At 42.2% G+C, this 14,268-nt stretch overlaps 1 protein-coding gene across 1 annotated transcript in view; it reads right to left on the reverse strand.

The window, feature by feature from the left end:
* LOC144721667 (sodium-dependent phosphate transporter 2-like) overlaps positions 1-13,755 on the reverse strand; it is a 70,701-nt gene extending 56,946 nt beyond the window's left edge. The window contains exon 1 of the mRNA XM_078599487.1: positions 13,573-13,755. The gene's annotated coding sequence lies outside the window, so the exon portion shown is untranslated. The remainder of the gene's footprint in view (positions 1-13,572) is intronic.
* Between the last annotated feature and the right edge of the window lie 513 nt (positions 13,756-14,268).

Consider the following 14,268-nt stretch of genomic DNA (forward strand, 5'->3'; position numbering starts at 1 on the left):
ATGCATTTGTCAACATCCTCCTTAAACCGGCTGTGCTCACCATGGTGAATGAGCTGGCAGGATGCTAAAGTTACTTTTCCTTTTCTCAAAGACGCCTTAGGGTCATGTAAGATAAGGTTTTGGTTTTTTGTATATTAAAGATAGATTATCCATGAAAAGGCTAAATTGACTGCCAGAATATCCTGCCATCACAAAAAAGAATTAGTAATTGAAGATTGTTTGGAATATCCTTAAAACTGTGTTTTTCCAACATAAATGTAGGTCTGTAAAAAATCCACTTTGTGTGCTTAAGAGGCAACAGAATGTTAATGTTTAACATAATTCATATGTTTTACTCTGCCCTCACAGCATACCATCACACAAGATGACGAGCTTATTTAATGTCTAATGCAGCATGTAGGCTTAGATTCCACTGTGGAGGATAATTTTACCCATTATGGACTGCTTTTTCTCAATGGAACCTTTTAACAGGCATTTATATCCCATTAAACACATTCTAAATGCATTTCAAATTGAAGGGTTTACCCAATGCACGGTGTATGTTACCAGATTTGGTTGATACAGAATCACACGAGTATTAGAGCGATAACATGCACTTTTGTCCGTGTACATAACGCAGTCAGTATTTGCATTATAATACTTTACAGTAATTTATACTCATAAGAGGAATTGTATAAAGCACCATCAACATTTGCTCAGGAAAAAGGCAAGAGGAAAACTTCCATTGTGTCAGTGTTCGAAAAGTAAATAATTTTACAGAGCAAACGAGTTGAACGTAAAACAAATATTGCACAATGTCGGCTTCAACAAAGAAGCCAGTATGATCATACATATATGTAAAGGTTCGCGCAGATAATCTTGTACAGAAATAATTGTCCTGAATGCAGCAACAGTGTTACTGGTCGGAACCTCCTGGTTACACCAGCCCACAGGGGATTATTGTGTCCGTCCGTCGTGCATCCAAAAATGGGAGGGTTGGGGAGGGGCTGGGTGGGGAGGGGCTGGGTGGGGAGCGTGGGGAGGGGCTAGGTGGGGAGAGGAGGGTGGGGCTGAGTGGGGAGGGTGGGGCTGGGTGGGGAGGGGCTGGTCACCCCGTGGTGCCCTTATAAAACTCAACGTTTAACCTACTCACGCCGGCTTGTGCCCGCCCTCACAGTCGGCCATATTTGCGGAATACACCACGCCACCGTTGACCCTGGCCATTGACCGAGCAACCCAACGTTCCTACCAGCTCCCTCCGCAGGAATGTGTTTCAGGTGACATCGCAGTCGAGCGGGCAGGACATCTTTGGTGCAAAAGGAAACCGTGCAGTTTGATTAATTTTGATTTGAACCTTTCGTGACTGCAGGAATCCACTCGTTGCTTCTTTCGGTAAAGTCACATAGGTAGAAAATTAATAGATCACGACGTTTCGATCGCAACACAAGCAACCGTCATCAGGTGAAACAAACACAGCAGGAGAACTGATGACGGTTGCTTGTGTTGCGATCGAAACGTCGTGATCTATTAATTTTCTATCTACGTGACTTTACCGAAATAACCGTAGAGTTTGATAAATTCATAACTGTACTTTGGTAGGTACTGCACCTACTGCGTAGGTTCGTCATGGTTGTGCTGTACGGTGTGGTTCTCCAATGTGTTTGTGGGTTGTACCTGGTGTCATTTGGCAAGATGTCTGATGTTTCGCTCCACATACCGGGAGCTAATCCTGCGGTGTCCATCCCGAAAGGACATCGGAGTGCAGTATTGTGCGTCTATCTCTGAGCAAGTTAAGGCAAAATAAGTCTTAAGTGTGCACAAGACAACGACCATGAATGCAAATGTCACACTTGTATAATAAAACTGTAGACAATATAATTGATCAGAAGGTCAAACTTGGGTAATGACTGGACACAAGTGGGTGACCATCATGGACTGAGGATATACTGTGAAACAACATGCAAGTGACCACAACTATTATTTGTAAATAGTGTTTAAACAAAACGAAGCAAAAGTTACAGAGAACACATAAACCACTATTTTTTTCTGCCACAAATATTGGAAGAAGACAACCTTAGCCCGAAGGTAATTTGTTCAGTCAAAAACTTTACTCAGGACTGTATTGCTAAAAAAAACTTACTCCACCGGTTGTAACCATGAGCACAGGAAAAAAATATGCACAAACGTGGATAGAATGGGTCTGACCCAATAATGATTAAACTTGATGGCAAAATTATCCTGTTACATCAAAACGAAAGATCAATATGTTCGCGTAGTGCTCTACTCTCTGGCACATCATTCCAAAGAGAAGACTACAAACCAAAACACAATTTTCACTTATGATGATTTCAGTTTTTCATGTCTTTTATTTTATTGCAGCTGTGTGCAACATACCTTTGTGATGCAAGGTGCACATTCAACTTCTATAATCATCACTACATCAAACACAGTTTTGTGTATCAACATTTGCACATGTAAAGCCCCCTCCTTTCGTCAATCCACTGCAGAAGGGCCTTCCTACGCTGCGCTTGACGTGGGAGTTATTGGACCATACTTCCCCACGCTGTTCACTGCGGGTTGGTGAAGGCGGGGTCTATAGGTGTTGGAGTATAGAAGTAAAGTGCAACAATGGATTTTGCTGCAGTGCCCTCTTGATGCCCACAGCGTGGGCGGTCCTCAAACACTGGGCTTCTGAGATCTGACGAGATTCGATGCATTCCAATTACACTGGTCAAAAAAAAAACATTTTTTTCTGGCCTGGACTTTTGCAGCTGTTTTAGACTAATTTCAGGGTGCCGATTCCAAATCTGATCTCAGATTTGCTCTATCACATCTAATTTTTATGCTATCGGCATACCCCATTTTCATTGATTTTACCCGAAATTAACTCTGTCACTTATGATTGCAAGTTGTTGCGAGTCAGTGACTGCTTTAGTGTTAAAATATGGTGCTGTATTTTTAAGATAGTGTGTTTATAATATCATTTTATGTATATATCCACATTTATTTAATATTTTTCTTCTGCAGTTTTTATTGAAAATGCAATATTTGATATCTCAAAAACCTGATGTGATAGACAAAAACTGATGCCAGATTTGGAATCAGCACCCCAAAATTACATTAAAACCGTTGGAATACCTTTTGCCAGAAAAAGTGTGTTGACCAGTGTTATTTGTTAATTGAGCACCCCCCCCCATTTGTGAGTGTGTATATACACAATCAGCATGCCTTGTAATTGCCAGCTTATTAGGGATTAAATATTTCTGAACAAATATTGATGTGTGTGCCCATGAATAAGGGCAAGTGCCTGACCAGCCACCAATGATATCGTTCTCCTTGTATGCCAATTGTGGTTGAGGGATGTGTTGAGGTTTTAGACAAATACTGGCACAGCACTATAACCCAGTGCAATATGTCCTCACATGTTTAGCTTTATCCTTAACCAATTACAATACTCTCACTCCAAGTCAAATCCTAGATGAGTCTAAAAGTGCCCTGGTGAATCTTATGTAGATGTACAACCGTTTGCCAATCCACTGCTGGATGGGTTTCCCCATGTCGCATGGGTCGTGGAGGTTATTGGAGCATACTTTACCACGTTAGTCACTGGTGGTTGGTGTATTTAATGAAACAATGTAGCAACCCATGACATCCAAACGGTAGGTACCATAGTTCTGGAGCCGTTTTACTCAATGCCGCGGGCTGCAGTGGAAATGGAATGGGAAAAATAATAATGGGGCAGAGCTCATTGCGTTATTTCATTTAAACTGAATGCCTTAATGTCTTTGCGACAGAAACACTCCCACTTGAAAGAAAAGAATGTATTCTCTTTAAACCGGCCAGAATGAGCATGCCTATGCCTGCTTGGTCCAACATGAATTGACATAGCTCAAGACACTGAATGTACTTTTGCCATTACATTGCACGGTCCGTTTTTTTTACTCTTCCCCTGTTACATTCCCCACAATAATTCACACGTTACTGTGTATGGTGTGCAAAGCAGATTGGGCTACCCTCAGCTTCGAGTGGAATCGTTTTGCTACATTGTATGTGTTTTACATTTTACTATCCATACACATCAGGTCCCAATGATTATCCTTGAAACTCATGGTTTTTCACAATTTTTAATGTCTCAAGGCCGCGCAACAGATTTCGCGTTTTTTGTTGCTGCTTACCTGAAAATAATGAAACTCGGCCCTACGTACTGCAGTGCACTGGCAAGTGCCAGTGGTTCAAAAGTCCAATGTAAAAAGGTCACCTGCAAAAGTTGTGTCTTTACTTACCGCCTCTCTATGAGAAAAAACAAGAGACTAATATACATATCCAAGGTTATTATTCTTATTTCATTTATGTTGGTTTAAAGTAAGGCAGTCACCGATTCTTACCCTTGGGAGGTTGACACGTAGGACTGTCCTCTTATGACGCTGCTGCTGCTGCTGACCACGTCTCTTGCCAAACACCACGATACTCCTAATTTATTGGTCTAGAGCAGGGGTCGGCAACCAAAATAACAAGAAGAGCCATTTCTTTCCAATTCGGTACAAAATTCAGTATTTCAAGAGCCGCAATGCATCTGAGTACATATACTGTACTCACGTACATATCGTCAAGAAGCAGCCCGTTAAGAGCCGCATGCGGCTCCGGAGCCGCATAAAATAATACAAATATAAAACAATAAAAATTCTCACGACGTTTCGACTGCAACACAAGCAATCATCATCAGGTGTGATGATCATCAGGTGTGATGATTGCTTGTGTTGCAGTCGAAACGTCGTGAGAATTTTTATTGTTTTATATTTGTATTATTTTCTTATTTCCCTTCTACGTGACTTTACCAAAATAACCAAGAATATGAATCCCTGCAGTCACAAAGGTTTAAATCAAAATTTATGTTTTAAGCCTGTTAAGATTGTTTTATCGTATGCCATGTTCGGATCCTATTTTATAAGTACCAAAGTGGATAATATAGTTTATGAATACACTACATGAAAATTATTGTACACTAGTGAAATGCTAAAAGTGGCTTATCGTGTTTATGGCATGAACATATCCACAGACACATGAGGTTGTTGGTTTGATATGGTGTTCTGCCAGTCGGTGAGCACTTATCTGGTATGAAGAATGTAAACCTCTGGGATACAAGGCCATGCATGTTACCAGGTGGGGTTTGTATGGGACAAAACAAACCCTAGATAAAAAAAAGCAAGAATTCCAAGGGAAGGGCAGGAGACACACCCGTGTCTCATCTATCCCTCTCGCTATGAACTTCAGTTGTTGACCATGTCGCTGCTTGAACGTAATGTTCCTGTCACAAAATATAAGTGACATGACCGATAGGTAACAATTAAAAAAAAATAAGTGTACGCACCGATTAAACGATTGGACATCAAGAAATCATTATTATTTTTTGTAAGTGTAGCAAATATGAGCAGCTTTGGGTTCTTCAGATGTAAAATGTGGAGTGAGCTAAGTGCAGTTAATCTAACTCTGTACACTACACAGGTACATTCAGGGCTGGCGCTAGGTTTGCTCGTGCCCTAGGTGGAGGAAGTTTCCTATTAAATGCTTAATATTGCATCCCTTATAATTTCCGTACTAAGAAACCTGTGTCACCTACTCCTATTGCTCCCACTGGGTACATCATTACAACAATATTCATGTCTGTTCCATAAATGCTTAAGAGCTCATGAATTATCCAGGCCAGACGAGTTTTTACGAATGCACAAGGTGCGTCAAATGATGCACAAAACTACAATATATGTAGGTGTGCACACCATAAACAATCAGTACGGGGTTGACGGTACAATAAAACCTCAGTGCTTTGGACACGACCATCAGACCTGAATAAACATTTATAATCCCAATCCCGCGTGTGAGAAAATGTTTATTCCCTTCAAGTAGAAATACACCTGTATCAGCTTTAAGGCGACTTTATAACGAGGACAAAATAAATGGCTGTCTGAGATTAATCATTTAAAACTAATTTGAACTGCCTTCAATTCAATGACATTGCAGAATTATCACATGCATTTGCGCCTGCATTACACAATAGCACACCCTTGAAGTGATTTACTTACAACCACCCAAAGGGTGGTCGGTTTGTGGTCAGTAGTCTTGTAATGATCGAGCACTGCTCATCTATGCACTATCATTTTAAAACTTACAGTCGTTCATCCCTTCCGCAAAATTTAACTAAAGCCAAAATATACTTTTTGCTTTATATTTACAAATATATAATCTCTGCTTTGAGTTGTCAAAGTTTAAACTGCCATACAATTTAGCAGAACCACATTTATTCCAGATTTGAAGCTTTCGTGACTGCAAGGATTCATATTCTTAGGTTTTTTTGGTAAAGTCACGTAGGTAAAAAAATTTAATTAATAAAAGTACAATTTTATTTTACTTTTATTAATTTTAATTTCAATTTTTTACCTACGTGACTTTACCGAAAAAACCTAAGAATAAGAACCACATTTAACCCAAATAAGTCAGTCTAGCGAATAGGTTTTTGCAATCATGACCTAAATGGTGATATAAATGGGGATAATGCTCAGGCAGGCGCCAGTGGTCAAACATAAAAACATTATTTCAGCAGATAATAACAAGCCAACAAATTAGTCAGGAATTGGCAAGCGATCCTCGCGCACATTTCGCTACCATAGACAGAAAAGTTAACAAATAGTGGCATGAGCGCCTTGTTAAAAGTCAACATGTAGATGTTTCCACAGAACACGGAGTGTAGATAATATGTTGCAAGCTAAACACAGCCAATAAAAGGCAATCAAAGTACACGCAAAAAGCCATGCGATGATAATTGGGCAGAAGGACGAGGTAGGCAAGTGTGCGTTTATTCAAGTTGCATTTTGTTCACTGTGACTCAGTTGATAAGGCAAGCAAACTGCAGAGCTGTGAGCAGAGTACAATACAACAAATGTACGACTGTAGATTTATCATACTTATTTCACCTCATTAAATGTGTATAAAGTTGCAACACATTGGTATTTTAGACGGTGTATGATTCACAGACGAGTCTCAAGACTCTTTTAAGGAGGGTGCTGGTTTGGGAGGTTTGGCTAATGCCATTAATGATTGGTATGTGGGAGGAAACCATGCATATATGAGGGGGTAACACTTAAGCTTCACACAGATAGATTCAAGAATCCAGTCTTAAAGCTTTCGTGACTGCAGGAATTCATATTCTTTGGGTCTTTCGGTAAAGTCACGTAGATAGGTTAAAAGAAAGTAACAAAAAACTACGACGTTTCAATCGCAACACAAGCAGTCGTGATCAGGAAAAGGGGGTTAGCTTCTAAAGGGAAACTGTTTATAAAGGTTTGAAATGGGCGTAGCCCAAATGTCAGCAGCATGGGCGGGGAAGCTAATGTTAATGTAAGTGATGGACGGTGACCGTGATGGGTTTTCCACCAATTAAAGGGCTGCCAAGTAAAAATGAGCATGTTAATGTAAGATCGGTGAGAGGCCTCCACGCCGAGCGCACTGAGGTGGCTATGTTAATGTGAGAGATGAGCATGTTAATGTAAGATCGGCGAGCGCGCCGAGGTGGCTATGTTAATGTGAGAGATTAGCATGTTAATGTAAGATCACAGAGCCGCCGCGACGTCGATGTACGGTGCGCGAAGGTGGCTGTGTTGGTGTGAGAAATTTAACCTGTTAATGTCAAATCTGAGAGCCGAAAATAACAACAAACATCGGAAGGTGGCAGGATGGGAACATCACACACACCCAGTTAGGACTTAAACTGGTTGATAACGTCCTTCCAATGATTCGTAAGTTTGTACCCATATTCTCGGTGGAAATTGTCTGTGTCTGTATATATGTGTAGTGTCGTGAATACACAGCCACTACTCTAAGTGTAAAGACAGATGTCTCTGTGGGCCGCGCCCCAATTGGACTACCTAAGGGCACGTGACCGGAAGCGGGCCTCGATTGGAGGAGTCAAGGGCACGTGACCTGAAGCGGTGTCTCGATTGGAGGAGTTAAGGACACGTAGCCGGAAGCGGGGGCATCGTCCTTGATACAGTAAGGGGCGGGGCCGGGGCCAAGGGATAAAAGGGGGAGCGCGTTCGGACATTCGGGGCTCGAGAGTTAACAGACATGCACATAGTGAGCAGCCTAGAACAAGTTAGCCACACTTAGCAACAGAACCCAGTGTACAGTGAATTGTTTAATAAACGCGTTGCCTCCTTCAACGGTGTGTGTGCGCCTCAGTCAACATACACTACATATGGATGGCTTCATGAACAAATCTTTGCTGATAGCCAGTGGGTTTGCAAAGTACCTTCATCTTGGAGAAATAAATGGTGTGAGCCCACCACATTAAAACAACAATCAGCGACGGCCGAGATATTGATCCTACCGTGTTTCAAATCTGCCTTATGTTCACGAACATGGTCCGAGACATGTCGCTTAGTTTCCCCAATGTAACTACTGCCACAGACACAGCTTAGTTTGTAGACACCGGGGTATTGCATGTCAGGGACCACATCCTTCGCAGATGGGATCAGATCACAAATTTTATGTACTGTGTTAAATCGAACCTGGATCTTGTGTTTTCTCAAGATTTTGGAAATATTTTTGGTGACCCCTGCTATGTATGGCAAGGTGATGATTTTGATTGGGTCCTCAGATTGTGGTCTGAATATCCATTTATCTTGAGAGCTTGGTGTACATGTTCCAGTTCACTGGCTCGGTGATGATGGTCGGAAATACATTTAGCTCTATGGTGTAGAGTCTTGATGAGGGAATTCTTTTGGGATGGATGGTGGTGGGAGTCAGGTTTTAGGTAGGCATCCATATGGGTGGCTTTTCTGTAGACAGTGTCCTATTGAGCCACCTGGTCTCTTTTCGATCGAAAAAGGTGTCCCATTGAGCCATCTGAGGACCCAATCAAAACCATCACCTTGCCAAACATAGCAGGGGTCATCAAAAACAAGATCCAGGTTAGATTTAACACCGTACATAAAATCCGTGATCTGATCCCATCTGTGAAGGATGTGGTCCCTGACATTCAATTCCTGGTGTCTACAAACTAAGCTGTATCTGCGGCAGTAGTTACATTGGGGAAACCAAGCGACATGTCTCGGACCGTGTTCGTGAACATAAGGTAGATCTCAAACATGGTAGGACTAATACCTCGGGCGTGGTTGATCATTGTTTAAATGTGGTGGGCTCACGTGAAATTGATTTCTCTAAGACGAAGGTACATTGCAAACCCACTCGCTATCAACAAAGATTCGTTCATGAAGCCATCCATATATACAGACACAATTTCAACCGAGAAGATGGGTACAAACTTAGGAATCATTGGAAGGACGTTATCAATCAGTTTAAGTCATAACTGGCTGTGATTTTCCCATTCTGCCACCTTCCGATGTGAGTTGTTATTTTCAGCTCTCCGATTTGACATTAACAGGTTAAATTTCTCACACCAACACAGCCACCTTTGCGCGCCGACCTGCGATCTTACATTAACATGCTAATTTTTACTTGGCAGCCCTTCAATTGGTGGAAAACCCACCACCTTCGCGGTCGCCGTCTATCACTCACATTAACATTAGCTGTCCCGCCCATGCTGCTGACATTTGGGCTACGCCCATTTCAAACCTTGATAAACAGTTTGCCTTTAGAAGCTCACCCCCTTTTCCTGATGACGACCGCTTGTGTTGTAATCGAAACATCGTAGTTTTTTGTTATTTTCTTTGACCCATCTACGTGACTTTACCGAAAGACCCAAAGAAGAAGAACCCAGTGTTATGTTGCCATCTCCTGACCACTTCGTAGGCCAAGCCTACAACACCTGCTATTCGCAGTCTCCCATTAAACCCATCAAAGTATGTGTACTATCCTTCTAAAATCAGCTTGGCTTCAGAGATCCAACAAGCATGGGGACCGTCTTATGTATTGATATTTGTGCACCACTGCACCACTTCAAAACACAGCATCACAATGTTTTTGTGCATTTGATTTTGGAGCTCAAACGAGATTGGCCACATTAACTTTGCATGGCATAGATCATTGACATACATGTACAGTATATGGAACGCTCCGCCACACCTGTGCAACTGAAGCACGCCGGCATTCACACCGCAGTGCAAGGTGGTGTTGCCTCCGGGATGCATATGGGTAATATATAGCAACCCACTGTGGTCTACGCTCCTTCAACAGAGGAAATGGCAAAACCACACAAACTCTCTCCGAAAGCCCTCCATCGTGGCTAGCAGACCTCAACGTTGGCATTTAGCTCCTGCTCAACATATTTCTACATGAAACACGAGAATAAAACATGGACGTCTGTTTCTCTAAGTAAACGTTTATCTAAAACATTTGCCGTAGTGCTGCATTCGGTCCCTTTACAGTTTACATTGTATACGTTACATGCATCATTGTTGGGGGGCATTGTGTATCTTCCATTGTGTGTTATCAATGGGCCGTGTGCTGTTGGTTAGGCATTCTTCACGCGTAGACCTTTAAGGACATTGGACCAGAGCTGCAGTGCAGACCGTATTATAGAGGCACGTGTTCCAATGCATTATTGCATTTAAGTATGCATTTTGGGGCATCCGAATGAGGAATATGCAGTCACGGTGCTCTACCTCAGGCCAGGAGCAATGCATTTTCTCCCAGTCTGCAGTTTGCATGGGCACCCGATGACTGCACAAATCCGTATGGTACTGTACTATGTATACATATAAAAACATGTATATGGTATTTATCTTCAACACAACTTTGCAGCCTTCTTTATTAAGTTCTTCCACCCTAATGGATATGTATTCAACACACCTTAGATGGGTAATACGTTATCCATTTGGTTTAATCTCTTATTTCTCTGATTTTAGGGAAAAAACATTGTCATGTTGATTTGAATAACTATGATCAAAGCTCATCTCCTTTCCTTGACTACCCTTCTGATATATTTTTTTTTATTCCTTCTTATAGTTAGACCTTGCTGATGCCTCACTGCACCGTTAAACTTACCAACCATCCCATTGACACCACTCCTTCTACCAACTTTATTTTAAAGCCACCCTTTGCGTTGTTGTCAGGTGTTATACCCGGACTTTGAAATTGGTTAATTCCTTCACCCATTTAATGTACAACTTCATATATGGAGTATACATTTAGCGTCTAGTGGTTCCAGAGGCGTAATGTTAGTTGGGCAACTACATCAAATGTACCAGTGAATCCTAAAACTCGATGATTCCTGGACAGATTAAGAATCTCGCTCTTCCCTAATCAATCATCCATTAATTTATGACACAATTGCCACTTTTCAAATGGTTGGTCTCCTCTTGTCTTCTAAAACATACATTTTTAAATAACAATGCCTTTGATTTTTTTTATGATAGGTGACATTGTGCAATGCCCCTTCTTTATAGCAGAGATCAAAGAAATGGCAGGATTATTGACAAATTTGTTGAGTTTCTATTCTCACTACACAGTCTAACCATATCCACAATAATTACAAATAAAGTTTACAATAATGTAGTGAGAAATTGTCTTCCGTTGAACAAACTAGATTTTTGCAGAAAACTCCCTCTTGTATTTAACACTGCATTGGAATGGTTTTCATAAAAATAAATATAAGATAGAGATTTGCCCAAGGCATTTAGTGTTTATATACAGTACATCAAGGTTAATAATAATATTCAATCCTTTGTCATGCCACTAATGAAAGCCTCCCCATGCTCGACCAGTCATGGGGGTATAGTTTGACAAAGACGGGTCGGTGCAGGTTAAGGGAGTGCGAGCCCAGGGCCGAATAAGATATCACGTATCACTTAAGTTAGCCATGGCTGGCAATCCAAGTCTAGTTCCCCGGTTCATAGCATCGTGTGTGAAAACACTTTGCTCATCTCAGCCAATAAAACCCATGGCACCAGGGTCTGTCCCGTGACCTCTCGCCAGCAAGCAAGCCTTCGACACTGCACGTGGCCTCAAAGTGCACCGAGCCTGGCACAAGCGCCATTGTGATGTCACCGCCACCAAGTGGCGAATTGCGGTAGTAGTTGTATGACTCACCACCCTATCCTCCTAAAAAGGAGGTAATGGGACGGAAATACAAACAGGAGGAAGGAAGGAAGGCCGTTCCAGCCCTTCTGTGCAGCAGAAGAGAATGGGTGACACCCGATTTTGTGGCTATTTAAACTATGTGAATAGGCTCCTAGGAGGTGGCTAAGGGAGTGGGGGTAGGAGAGTGAATAGCATGCATTGGGAAAGAGCAAAGTTGGAATCAAGTTCCAGTTCAATGTGTTTAACCAGGAGGTGAGAACTCATGACACCAGGGCAGTCTCATTTTCAAGAGTGACATGGATCACCAATGACGAAAGTAAAACGAAGTACTGCGCAGCGATAATTATGTAAAGCAATCAGAGACAACAACAACAACAACAAAAAACACCATCACGTGAATCATTTTAAAAATATTGCAAACGTAATCAATGTTAAATCAAAGCTATGTATTAAAATCCCTGCCGCGTACTCGGGCAGATTACCTCCGATACAATAAACAGGAACAAGACGACAAGAGATGTCGAATACACTAAGTCGGCGATGGAGCTTAACGATGCGAATAATTTGATCTCTTGCGCGTGCGAGTAATTAGAAGCTCTGCGTCTGCTGACGTCTTGAGGGCAATTTGGGGAATCTGCAGAGAAAATAAATAACCCATTTTGGAAGTGCTATAATAAAGATATTAGCCACGACCTCTGCAGTCTTAACTGCAAAGGTATTCGTGGGAACAGAAGTTGAAATAGGAGCCATTTTCAAGGTGGTAATGTTTCGCAGAGCTGAGAAATGCGAGGAAAACCTCAAGGCGCTTTGAGTCTGCGACAATAGCAGGATTGTCACCATGGAAGTCGCGGTTCGTACAGTACTTGTACATTGCAACAGAATGTATAATCGAAGGGGAAGTTTGAGGCGCAGAAGAGGGACAATGACTGTGAAAAATAGAGGGCACTACAGGGCACTGAGGTCTTGAATATGAAAGAGAAATCCTTTTGTTGTGATGAAAGAAACAAGGTGAACGATACAAACGCAATCATCCGTGTAGCACCATACAGTACACACTTTCACAAACACACACACACACCTGAATAATAGAGTTTCTGTATACATCTATCAACGTGGTAGTAAGTAATATGCGTGTGCTGTCGAAAGCTCCAACCATTACATTGCCGCATGGTAACGAACCTCAATGCCCCAGCTCCTGCCGCGTGGTTTCAATGTCAACAGACGCGCGCGTTGACAGCCGCAAGCCAAGTGTCTACCAATGCCCACGGTTAAAACACGTACAAAAATACCCCGTAAAGATCTTGATCTCACAATGTACCAAATCGTGTTAACTAGAAGATAAACAATCCGTCAAATCGGTTGCCACGATGCAGCCAAAGTCAACGGGCGCACAGGGCACGCACACACACAAAAAAAAGATGGGTCCATCCAGAACGTCACCACGTGGTGGAAAATTCTTGAACACATGGGTTGCTGGCTGTGGCGTTGTCCCTTACTAAACATCACCGTCAAGTGCGTGTTGTGTGTGTGTGTTGTGCTTGCTTGCTTCGAGACGCTACTCACCGAAAGACGAATGATCGTTACCGTCCGCACGCTTGCGAACCGCCGGGAGGTTTGCGATCAGCCGGGGTTTGTTTGCTCTCTTGCTTGGCACCCTCCTCCTCCTTTCAACAGCAGCGAGAGGGAGGCGAGATGTTGGCCCGCCTTGTGCTCGCAACAGCCGACAACTAATGGCTAAGCTGGTTTCACCCGGAAGAGCTGGCGGCTGGTAGGCGGGTCTCATCTGAGCGCAGACAGAGGGTCGTGTTTTCCTTTTTAAGCCATTGTTCTGAGAAATTCCAAATAAATGAAATTGCCCTCTCCACCGTTGGCCTGCCACCCCCGCCGACAGGAATCCAACTCACAAAAGAGGGATGACAGCCACAACAACATCATCATCATTATTATACCGTCGTTTTGCTGTGCTGCAAACACACCAACGCACGCGGTGCCGTGTGCCACTCGTGTGCTGTCATTCCCTTTAGTAGTTGTGTTATGGAGAGAGGTTTTTTTCTTATTTTTACACACATTGTAAACGTGTAGCGTTTAAATTTGATTTATATTTACACACGTGTAAGTGTTGTTATGATACCATTTTTTAATGATCCTGATTTTTTTTTCAATTACATATTCCTAAAATGGGATGGAATTTGCAAAAGAAACGGTTCATCTCACTGGACTCCCATCTCATTATAAATGCATCTGCAGCCAAAGTTGTGT

This window comes from Lampetra planeri, chromosome 12 (assembly GCF_965212315.1).
Source record: "Lampetra planeri chromosome 12, kcLamPlan1.2.h2, whole genome shotgun sequence".
NCBI lineage: Eukaryota > Metazoa > Chordata > Hyperoartia > Petromyzontiformes > Petromyzontidae > Lampetra > Lampetra planeri.